Consider the following 12,978-nt stretch of genomic DNA (forward strand, 5'->3'; position numbering starts at 1 on the left):
TGTTCATGGATCTCAGGGACCATTTGCGGGGTGGTTCTCCATCTGCAGGGGGTGGGGTGCTGGTGTGGTGGTCCTGTGGCGTTGCCTCCTGTCCACTAGCGCCGGCGGAGGTGGTGGGCAGTTCATCGTCCTTGCTAGTGTCAGGGTCCCCTTGGAGTGCCACAGTGGCCCTCCTGGTGTTAAGTATTTCCTTCAGCACCCCTACGATGGTGCCCAGGGCGGTGCTGATGGTTGTGAGTTCCTCCCTGAAGCCCACATACTGTTCCTCCTGCAGCCGCTGGGTCTCCTGAAACTTGGCCAGGACCATTGCCATCGTCTCCTGGGAGTGGTGGTATGCTCCCATGATGGAGGAGAGGGCCTCGTGGAGAGTGGGTTCCCTAGGCCTTTCCGCCCCCTGTCGCACAGCAGCCCTCCCAGTTCCCCTGTGTTCCTGTGCCTCAGTCCCCTGGACCGTGTGCCCACTACCACTGCCCCCAGGTCCCTGTTGTTGTTGGGGTGGTGGGTTATCCTGGGTTCCCTGTAGTGGTGGACACACAGCTGATTGACGTGTCCTGGGTACGGAGGTATGGGCCTGCTGGGTGGGTGCTGTGTTGGTGTTACCAGAGGGTGGAAGGTCTGTAGTGGCCTGTGACTGGGTGTGGGGAACTGACTGTCCCGAGGCCCACGATGGTCCGGGCTGGTCATCTGGATCCAGTTGGACAGAGCTGCTGTCATCACTGTGGGCCTCTTCTGTGGGTGGGGTGGAGAAGTCTGGACCCTCCTGTCTGGTGACGTTGGGTAGTGGTCCTGCAGGGGTGTAAAAGCATGATTATTACATCTGTGTGTGTCATGGTGGGCAATGGGTGGGTGACCGTGTACCCCAGTGCTAGCACTCCTGTGTGGGGGCTTGTGTGATGATGGTTGAGGGGGGTGTTATGGGTATGTGTAGTGGGCAAGCTTTAGTGATGGGTGTCCATGCTTTGTTGTGTCATGCAGGGCTTTGGGTTGGGATGGGTGGTTTGTGTTATTAGTGAATTTGTGAGGAGTTGGAGTGATAGGGGAGGGGCGAGGGTGGGGGTCTGTGATAGCATGTAGGTAGGGTGGGGGATATGATAGTTAAGATTTGACTTACCAGAGTCCATTCCTTCACCGACTCCTGCGAGGCCCTCAGGATGCAGAATAGTCAAGACCTGCTCCTCCCATGTTGTTAGTTGTGGGGGAGGAGGCGGGGGTCCGCCGCCAGTCCGCTGTACCGCAATGTTGTGTCTGGAGACCACGGAACGCACCTTCCCCCGTAGGTCATTCCACCTCTTCCTGATGTCGTCCCGATTTCTTGGGTGCTGTCCCACTGCGTTGACCCTGTCGACTATTCTTCCCCATAGCTCCATCTTCCTAGCTATGGAGGTGTGCTGCACCCGTGATCCAAATAGCTGTGGCTCTACCCGGACGATTTCCTCCACCATGACCCTGAGCTCCTACTCCGAGAACCTGGGGTGTCTTTGCTGTGCCATGGGGTGGTGTAGGTGATGTGTGGGGTGGTGTATGTGGTGATAAGTGTGATGATATGTAGTGGTGTGAGGTGTTTTGTGCTTGGAAGTAGTGTGGGTGATGGTGTTGAGTGCCTGTGGCTGCTAGTTTGTGGATGGTGGTGTCTCTCTCTGGCCTTCTTTCAGATTTTTTGGTCGTAGGGGTTTGTGGGTGATGTGGGTGTGTGTTTTATATTGTATTGGGTGTGTGGGAGTGGTGTATGTATGTGTATCAGGTGTGTGTATTTTGAATTGTCCAATGTGGGAGTGTTTTGTAAGGGTGTGTGTATTTTGAACGCGGCGGTGTGCACTGCCAATGGAATACCGCGGTTGAAAGACTGCCGTGTGGATTCGTGGGTCGTGATAGCATGGGCGTATTTCTGTTGGCGTGACGGTGGAGGTTTTGTTTTCGCCAGTTTATCACTGACCTTTGGTGTGGCGGACTTGTGTGGGTTTCTGAATTTTTTTGGATTTCTGGATGTGGGTCATAATAGCTGTAGCGGAATTCCGCAGCCGCGACTGTGTGTTGGCGGACTTTTGCACGGCGGTAAGCGGCTTTTACCTCTAATGTTGTAATGACCCCCCATAATCTCAGAAATAAAGATAATATAAAAATGCCGGACAGATATAAATTTACTGATTCATGCCAATCTCGTTCCTTTCAGGACTTACTGGAAAAATGCAGTGAGAGAGGTGGGCGGTCCGAGCGAAGAACTGAGTACGTGAAACAACTGGAATCACAACACTCAACAGAGGTTTCTGTTAAAAAAGAAGAGAAACTTCCTCAACAAAAAACACAATTCAAAAAGAAAAAGGTGGCAGCGGTTGTAGTTCTACATGCCGCTCAAGAAGAGGGCTCTATTGAAGAACAAGAAGTGGGCATTAGCGCTATTAGACAGCGCAGCAGAGGTAACAATAGATCGCAGGAATCTTTTAGAGCATCTGGAGGTGAAAGCAACTGATGACTTCCTACAAGTAGAAACTGCAGACATGCGTGTCTTCACGCCTGAAAGGGTTTATAAAGTAAAGCTACAGTTAGAAGGAGACATTGAGCGCACAATCGATGCAATCTTTTGGGACCGTGTCTTAAACATATATGATATTCTTCTGGCCGAAAGAGATTGGCCACATGAATTTGTCTGCACCTGCCTATATGGGGAAGAGGTTTTCAAACCTTATTTCTCGCCCCTTGTTCACAAGGAGCACACAGAATCCTAAGCCATTGATTGGGCAATGGCGCAGGAACCTGCGTTATATCACAACCGCGTAGGGTAGGATAAAAATTTGCCCTATCATGTAATTCTTATTAAAAATCGACCCCAACCTAAACCCCAATATCCAATAAAACATAATGCAAAAGCACCCCAAGGGAAATCCTCACACAACTTGAGTACCAGGGCGTAATCGAACCCTCTGTCTCACCCATGAATAATCCATTATTCCCAGTAGCTAAACCGGACCATTCATACAAAATAGTCTTGGTCTACAGACACTTGAACAGTCGTACACGCACAAACGCTATACAGAACTCACATAGCATAGCACTCATGAACAACATAGTGCAAAAAAATACCAAACATCACTGCACATTTCCAATGGTTTCTTCTGCCAAAATATAGCACCAGAGAGTAGAGACTTAACCAGTTTCAGCGCACTAGGCTCCCATAAAAAATTCAGTTGTTTACCCCAGGGGTACAAGAAGAGTCCAGATTGAACGACATTGTCCTATGTAGATGATATTTATCTCACAGATGATGAATTACTGCAACATCTAAGATGGGTAGCCCACATTGTTGTGGGATTTGCCGAGTTCGGCTACAAATTCAATTTAAGAAAAACTAAAATAGCCTTCCTTAGCTTCCTGTTTCTGGGATATGAGTTATCAAGTGAAGGAAAGAGCCTAGTGCCACAATTCTTGGAAAAATGCACAGAATTACACCCTCCAAATACTATTAAAAAACTCCAATCCCCATTGGGTTTCCTACATTTTGGCAGAACTTACATTCCTGAATGCATCACGCATACAACTTTTATATGACTTCATACGTCCTGAATTTTGGACAGTCGAACACACACCTATTCTCAGAGCTTAGCAAACAGACATGCTTGTATCACAACACCTAAACACAAAGGACAAAAAAAAAAACATCTGGTCATCAGAGTAATTGCTGGTGCCATTGTTTCACATATGTAACTTTTAATGAGGGTGAGACAGTCCCGATTGCATACAAATCACATTCGTATACAGCAGCAGAACAATGCTTTGCTCCCACTGAGACAATTCTCACTGCTGTTCAGATGGTCATCATTAAGGAAAGACCTCTAGCCCAAGGCAAACCCATTATTGTCATCTACCCAATCCCAGCCCTTAAGGCTGTTACCAAAGCCAGCGTTCCAAATGCTAAAGCATTACATCCACGTTGGATTTGATGAGCAACGTATTTGACAGCCGCTGATGTTGACTACATTTTTGACCCAAAGTTACAAACTCAAGAATTTTTGCAATATGAACTAGAATACCCCGCTCCAGCAAACACACTGCCTATTGATCAATATCAAAGAGTCATGTACACCGATGGCACAGCACAATCTGCAATTGGCGCAAAACATCAATACTCCACTGCTTGCGCAATCATAAGTGGCTATATGGAGGATAATACATTTTGTCCCCAACATACATACATGGAAACCTTGGGATTGCTCAGCACAATTAGCAGAGCTAAAGGCTCTGGTGATGGCATTGGAACACACAGATCCTGCACAGTTAACACTGATTGTGATTCGTACTACTGTGTCTAGTCCTTCAATGAATACCTCCTTTACTGGCTCCAGAATGGGTTTAGAGATTCTAAAGGCAACACCATCAAACATAGACTTCTGTGGGGGAAAGTAGCGGATCTGAAGGATCACTACCAAATGTCCATGATGCACATACACTTGGACACCAGTGTGTTGGAATACACGTTGCTGGGAGCATTGGCTGATAAAGCCGCAAAATCAGCAGAAGCTACAGCTGCTGTTGCTGCAGTAACCCGTTAAGGAACGATACCGGACAATGACAAATGGGCTGCTGTGAAAGCCATGGCTGAAGGCACGCCCTATCCAAAAGCATTTCCTTCTAAATATTCCTACCGAATGGGAGGCTGCCTAGACACCGAAGTTAAGATACTAGGCGTAGGGGTTGGAGTAATTCCCAACAAAGACATAAGATCAGAGTTGATTAAATCAGCTCATGAGAGGGTAGTATCTGCCCATGCTGGTGTGGCGGCTACAATATCATTATGGCATGCACGTTATTGGTGGCCAGGTCTATACAAACAGGCCAAGCAGTATGACCGCTATTGTGACATCTGCCAAAAAATTAAGGGTTCCTCCGTCAAATGCCCACCACAGACATCCCTCCTAATTCCCAATAAACCTATGCAATGCATGTACTAGGACCATTGTGGTCTCCTAACACCGGATAGTGCATACAAATACATTCTAGTCGCTGTTGACTTGTACTCGGCTGATGGTCTGACTGTTATTAAAGATTTGCGAGTCTTTATCGGTACATATGCAGTTGCGGCTTTTCACTTGGACCAGGGCCCTGCTTTCACATCAAGGGGATTCAGGGACACCATGGCTTCATTAGGGGTCCAACTCCATTACTTGTTTCCATTTCATCCCAAGGGAAATAGTGTCGTGGAGCAACAAAACCGTGATTTAAAGCAGTCCTTAACAGCCAGAGTCTTAGGTATGGGCTGTAGGCGGCTTAACCACCAGTATGGAGTCCAGAGAGCACTTAAAAATTTGCCTAGAAGGTGCCTGTGGGGTCGTACTTCATACGAGCGCCTGTTCAGAACTCAAATGTATGTTACAGATCTCGATGGTCCTGGCATGGAGGCGGTGAAAACACCTTTTGACATAAATGAACATGTCATTGTCTTGCAGGAATTACAACAGTTCTGTGACGACAATGCTTCTGCCAGTGCTGCCTCTATAGGAATTAAGGATGTACCAGCAACACCTACCGGCTGGATTCCAAAAACTGGGGATTTAGTATGTGAAAAAGTTGCTGTGAAAAAGGAGTTCTGTCCTTCTTATTGTGCACTGGTCCCAGTCTTGGGAATACACAGTACCAGAACTGTCATTCTACCACCGTTGGCTGGTGCTAAAGAAAAACTCTTTGTATCTATTGACAATGTCAAGTTACACCATGTGGCCGGTCCTGCACAGCAGACCAAGAGGAGCAACCAGAAGTTCCCGAATCCCTCTCACTACTGGTCAAGAAGTCCCTCTGCAAGTTTTAAGCAGCAACACTGATAGCTCTCCAAGCTTGAGGAGAGTGGAAAATGATCTTGCATTCATTTCACTAACATCTGTTACAACAAACAATATTGAAAGTACTGATCGATTTGACACTACTTCAACACAGACGGATGGCTTCATTTAGTATGGACCACAGTGGGAGACCCCTACAAGTTCTCCTCCTACAATTACAGCTCCAGCTTTTGCATGAACTGCTTCTGGATACTTTGCCAATGTCAACAACACCTTTTCAGACTCATTTGTCTCTTCCGCACCTGAACTGCCAAAAACATGTAAGCTGATAAACTGGCTTAGAACAAATTAATTTATTTTCCCATGGACTATCTGTGGCTTTCTTTGACTGCATTAGCTTTCCTCCTATGGGTTGGCTTTGTTATAACATTCTTTTTATTAATACATGGTCACTTTGTTTCTGAAAGATCAACAGTTGAACTGAAGGATGAGGTCCTGAAACCCCATTTTTCTTCCCACAAGGTCCGTAGAGACTTGTCTTTCGTGAACATTTCTGCTATACCAATTCATAATTGGACCGTTTGGGATGAAGTTACATTTGATATAAACGGCCGGACAGAGGTCATTCAATTACCACATGTGTTTAAACTGTAAATGAACGATGAAATAATACCTGGAGTCATTTCTAATGACTGGGATGTGAAAACAGATGATTTTATGATTGCTGAATTGCAGTATTATACTTTATTTGAAAGTGAAGACGTTTATCAATCTAAGGAGGATTATGGTGAGATGTTTTGCTATAATTATTATGGGCACCATTTCATTCACAGAGCAAGTACCCCAAAGACTATTTTTAATTACACACAATGGGAACATTGTCCAACTCCACCACAGGGGAGTTCTAAAACTTATTCAGAAAAGTTTGCATATTTTTAAGGGCACAATTTTAAAAATGCTGAGTCATAATAATTTAAATTGCCATCAATGGAAAATGTACACATATTATTGACAAATACGAAATTTCTTTATTTGGATTCCTTTGTTTCCTGATTGGTTATAGAAGGCTATGAATATTGGTTGAAGTCGATTGACTTAAAAAATGTGTGGGGAACACGAAATTGGCAAATAAGGGGGAAGGAAGCTTTATTCAGAGCATGCCTGATACCTATTGAATTTTTTTTTTATGTAACTATGCAAAACAAACTAGTTGTTTATGCTTAGCAAAGATTAAGCAATTGAATGTGCTCAGTATTCCTGCCCCTGCAAAATTTTACAAATGGCACAATTAATGCTTCACTGTCACGTCCTGGAGGATGGTTATTGTGGCCAATAGATACCAATGGGTGTCAAAAACTTTTCATGAACTCCACAGGTGGTTTTAGAACTCGTAGGCCGGACCCTTGTTATGTGTCATCTGAACATGGGGGTATAGTAACAACATACAGTGTAGGGAAACTATGCCAGAAGTGGTTTAAAAATTCCTCACTAGATGCTGCTACAGAACACCTCAGTCGCCTGTCTAATAACACTGACTTACAGGACTTCCTGTTAGGCCCCAGAAAAAAAGGCAGAAAGCGCTCCTTATATGCAGTCTAAAAGGAAATTTGGAAGCCTTTTCAACAAGAAGCTGCTACCCGGTTAAAGCAAATAGACCAGGAAAACTTACAGAAGGCATTAGCTGTTGTAGATAATGGGATTAATACCTTGTCCGACTAGACATACACCTTAAACAACATTGTCTATTCTACAACAGACAAAATACAAAGTGATGTGTCTTTTTTACACCATGGACAGAGTCAACTAAGGTCCATTATGCAGTTGGTTTGGACACTTCAACCATTGAAGGCAGGTCCCGTTCCCTGCCAACACGTTAGTGCATGGGATATATTTTCTACCTTTAATATAACGTGACAACAACAACTATTGCCTAAGAAAGAAGCCACTTATGTCATGTTAAATATTGAAAAGTTAGAAAAATTAACTTCTACTGTGACTGAAATACCATCTACTGAGTGGTTAATACACGGGGTCATTAATCTGCCTATTTCAACACTCCAATTCACTTCCTGTTTAAAATACATTCCAGAAGGCAGATATGAAATGCAGGGAGATAGTTGTATGCATGAGGTGTGGGAGCTGCCATTCTCGTACAAATGTCTCAGTGGCATGAAAGAGGTCTTTCTTAGCAGTAGTGAATGTGAGACTTCTGTCAGCCATTCGATGGTTTGTAAACTGCTGTCCTTGCATGGGGCGTTTAACACTTCAGCAGAAAACTTGGCTTGTGATCTGAAGGGAGTTCCAGAGTTCCAGTTCCCTTGATTAGACCTGCGTTCCAGGTGCTTTCAAACGGAAGCTAAGTTCTCCTCCATAGTGAAAACTGGTGTGGGATGAGAGCCGGAGTTGTTTATGTTGTTTCGGTCTCTAAGATTGTTACATGCTGTGGGAACATACTTTTTCCTCCCACAAGACAAAGAGAGGTAGCTGACATTTGGCCCCATATTGCTACTTCTAATGAAAATTTTGACAAGTTGAGCAGACTCAAAGCTTTATTGTTCCACAAATATGTGGTGCTCACATCTGTACGCAAGACCTATGCACTTCAGGTGGCAAGGTCATCAGCAGAGATACAGTCCCTTTTAAGTACCAACTTTTTGAGACAATTTGGTGAGCTTGTGGGTTGAATATTTAAAGCGTCTACTGGAGTGTGCAAATTTCTTTAAGGCTGTTAGTTCTGGTTTCGTTCACACCTTCTTCTCTATATTTGGTTTAATACCATCAGCCATCCACTCAATATTCTCTAGTATTTTGAAGGGATTTCCAATAACTTTGGCTGTAATAGGTGGCATCTTGCTATTGCTACTTTTTCTGTGCAATGCCTGTCCGGCCGCAACAAGGAGGACTGAAAGCGCTCCCACCAGCGCAGCTGTCTCATGAAGGCATGATGCAGTACTGTCAACATACAAATGACATAGGCTGTGCTGCAGTGTGGCATATTGTGTATGGCCACATATGGTAGTCCATAAAACAATGTGTTGAGAATATGATTGGTCCGTTACACCAAGGTGTGTGTTACAGAGTCAAAAACATGCAAATAGTTGCACATTGTGCGTATGCATGCATGTGTGACAACAGTGTATCCACGTATGTAAGGCAATCAGTACAATGCAATAGTTCTGGTTTGTGATTGTGAATTGTTTTTTCGTATATGATGCGTGATGTTGTCATATAGAGCATATTAAGACGACATACACAGCTCAGTCATTGTTGATGATGGATGAACCAAGGCTACCTAGGAAATGCTACACAACAACTGTCTCCCTATGTAGATTTGGAGTTTATGGTGACTTGTGTGTGGCATACACATACATCTGACATGTGTTCCTCTTTGGTACATACTGTGTATGACACACTCTGCCTACATTTCACCCAGATTATGTGTTGACCACAAATGTTTGTTCAAACTCATTATATGTAGCAATGGTTGTTGGTTTTATGTGGTGGACCTGCAGCCCTAGCTGCATATGTTCTCATCCATACTGAGTGCATTCCACAGACATGTCCGTGCAATGTGTGAGGTCATGTGTACCATGTGTCAGGACTGGGCCCCATGGCAGTGGCAGCACTGATTACCATGGATGTACTAAACAGGCCCAACTTCTTCCATTGCTTGCTATACCTGGGCAAATCACAATAACCATTGTTACCAATGATGTCCCCCTACTGTCACACATTTTCCCTGCAGCCATGTCAACTCCCACACTGAGATGTGACAGTGTTCTGTTCCAACATGACTAACCTTCTAATTTTGGTTATCCAATACCTCATGTGTGAGTCCCTTACATACTTTCTATTTGGGCATGATGTAGTTGTATGTGACGAGCTAATGATTGTAGGAAAGTACCATCTTGCCTGGCATGTTACCCCCATTTTTTACTTTTGTGTATTTTTGTTTTTGCCTGGGTCACTGGGATCCTGCTAGCCAGGACCCCAGTGCTCATAAGTTGTGCCTTGTATGTGTTCCCTGTGTTTTGCATAACTGTATCACTGATGCTCTGCTAACCAGAACCTCAGTGTTTATGCTCTCTCTGCTTTTAAACTTGTCACTGCAGGCTGGTGACTAATTTCACCAATTCTGATTGGCATACTGGAACACCCTTATAAATCCCTAGTGTATTGTACCTTGGTACCCAGGGTATTGGGGTTCCAGGAGATCCCTATGGGCTGCAGCATTTCTTTTGTCACCCATAGGGAGCTCAGACAATTCTTACACAGAACTGCCACTGCAGCCTGAGTGAAATAACGGCCACGTTATTTCACAGCCATTTTACACTGCACTTAAGTAACTTATAAGTCACCTATATGTCTAACCCTCACTTAGTGAAGGTTAGGTGCAAAGTTACTAAGCGTGAGGGCACCCTGGCACTAGCCAAGGTGCCCCCACATTGTTCAGGGCAATTTCCCTGGATTTTGTGAGTGCGGGGACACCATTACACACGTGAACTACATATAGGTCAATACCTATGTGTAGCTTTACAACTCCAAACCTGGCCATGTAACATGTCTAAGATAATGGAATTGTCCCCCCAAGCCAAATATGGTATTGGGATGCCAATCCCATGCATCCCTGGGGCTCCAGCATGGACCCCGGGTACTGCCAAACTAACTCTCTGGGGTTTTCTCTGCAGCTGCCGCTGCTGCCAACCCTCAGACAGGTTTCTACCCTCCTGGGGCCTGGGTAGCCCAGTCCAAGGAAGGCAGAACAAAGGATTTCCTCTGAGAGAGGATGTTACAACCTCTCCCTTTGGAAATAGGTGTTAAGGGCCTGAGAGGAGTAGCCTCTCCTGGCCTCTGGGAATGCTTTGAAGGGCACAGATGGTGCCCTCCTTGCATAAACCAGTCTACACCGGTTCAGGGAGCCCCCAGCCCCTGCTCTGGCACAAAACTGGACAAAGGAAAGGGGAGTGACCACTCCCCTGTACATCACCACCCCAGGGGTGGTGCCCAGAGCTCCTCCAGTGTGTCCCAGACCTCTGCCATCTTGAATGCAGAGGTGTGAGGGCACAATAGAGACCTCTGAGTGGGCAGTGCCAGCAGGTGACATCAGATACCCCTCTCTTACCTGGTTAGGTAGCCAATCCTCCTCTGAGAGCTTTTTGTGGTCTCTCCTGTGGGTTCCTCTTCAGATAATGAATGTAGGAGCTCACCAGAGTTCCTCTGCACTTCTCTGTTTGACTTCTGCCAAGGATTGACCGCTGACTGCTCCAGGACGCCTGCAAAACCACAACTAAGTAGCAAGAAGACTACCAGCAACATTGTAGTGCCTAATCCTGTCGGCTTCCTCAACTGTTTCCTGGTGGTGCATGCTCTGAGGGCTGTCTGCCTTCACCCTGCACTGGAAGCCAAGAAGAAATCTCCAGTGGGTCGATGAAATCTTCCCCCCGCTAACGCAGGCACCAAACTTCTGCATCACCAGTCCTCTGGGTCCCCTCTCATCTTGACGAGCGTGGTCCATGGAACACAGGAGCTGGATCCAAGTGACCCTGACAGTCCAGTGGTCCTTCTGCCCAAATTTGGTGGAGTTAAGCCCTTGCCTCCCCACGCCAGACAGTAATCCTGTGTGCTGCATGAACTGCAGCTGCTAGGGCTTCTGAGCACTTTTGCAAGGAATACTTTGTGCTCTGCACAGCCCAGATCCCCAGCACTCCGTCCTGCATTGCTCAACTCACTGAGTTGAACACCAGCTTCGTGACACCCTCCTTTGTAGTGTTGAGGTGACTGCGATGCTCAGTTTTCTTGAACCCATGTTCAAGTACTTCCGCGGGGGTTGCCTGCTTCTGCATGGGCTCTCTGTGTTGCTGAGCGCCCCCTCTGTCTCCTCCTCCAAGGGGTGACCTTCTGGTCCTTCCTGGGCCCGGGCAGCACCCATTTTCTTTAACTGCAACCTTTGCAGCTAGCAAGGCTTGTTTGCAGCCTTTCTGCATGAAAACAACTCTGCATCCTCCAGCATTCCATGGGACATCTTCTATGCAAAGGAGAAGTTCCTGGTGTCTTCTGTAGTTGCAGAATCTTCAGCTTCTTCTACCCAGAGGCAGCCATTTTGCACCTTCATCCAGGGTTTAGTGGGCTCCTGCCCCCCCCGGACACTTTCTTGTCTCTTGGACTTGGTCCCCTTCCTTTGCACGTCCTCACGTCCAGGAATCCATCTTCAGTGCTTTGCAGTCTGTTGTGGTCTTTGCAGAATCTCCTATCACAACTTTAGTGTGTTTCTAGGGAAGTAGGGTAACTTTACTCCTACTTTTCAGGGTCTTGGGGTGGGGTACCTTGGACACCCTTAGTGTTTTTTCTTACACTCCCAGAGACCCTCTACACACTACACTAGGCCTGGGGTCCCTAAGTGGTTTGCATTCCACTTTCTTAGTCAATGGTTTGTGTTGCCCCTAGGCCTATTGCATCCTCTTGTATTCTACAGTGTTTGCACTACTTTTCTAACAGTTAACTTACCTGATTTTGGTCTGGGTGTATATTTTGTGTATTTTACTTTCCTCCTAATGGAGTATATCCTCTGAGATATTTTTGGCACATTGTCACTAAAATAAAGTACCTTTTATTTTTATTAACTTTGAGTATTGGGATTTTTATGATAGAGTGCTATACGATATAAGTGGTACAGTAGGAGCTTTGCATGTCTCCTAGTTCAGCCTAAGCTGCTCTGCTATAGCTACCTCTATCAGCCTAAGCTGCTAGAACACTACTAATCTACTAATAAGGGATAACTGGACCTGACACATGGTGTAAGTACCATTAGGTACTCACTATAAGCCAGGCCAGCCTCCTACAACCACCTGTTAGAACGGATCGCCCTATTTTTAGAAAAGAACATTCATTAGGTCTTGGCACTAGTCTGTTCTAAGCCCCACTCAACCCAATATTATGATCAAAGGTCTAACAGCGATTGAAGCCTCTATAGGCCATCTATCACAAAGAGATGGGCTGGAACCCTCCTTCTCCCCAGTTTGTTTAAATCACACCTGTCCTTACTAAGGTGGTCAATCACATCATTGATGTAAAGGGAGAACAGGGTGGGGGCTCAGACACAACCTTGTCTGACTCCATGGACTACCCTAAAGAATTCACTCACCTGATCCACTCTTTATCTGATCCGAGCCATATTCCCAAGTCAACGAAGGCAACATAAAGCTATCCCCCA

The sequence above is a fragment of the Pleurodeles waltl genome, chromosome 2_2 (assembly GCF_031143425.1).
Source record: "Pleurodeles waltl isolate 20211129_DDA chromosome 2_2, aPleWal1.hap1.20221129, whole genome shotgun sequence".
NCBI lineage: Eukaryota > Metazoa > Chordata > Amphibia > Caudata > Salamandridae > Pleurodeles > Pleurodeles waltl.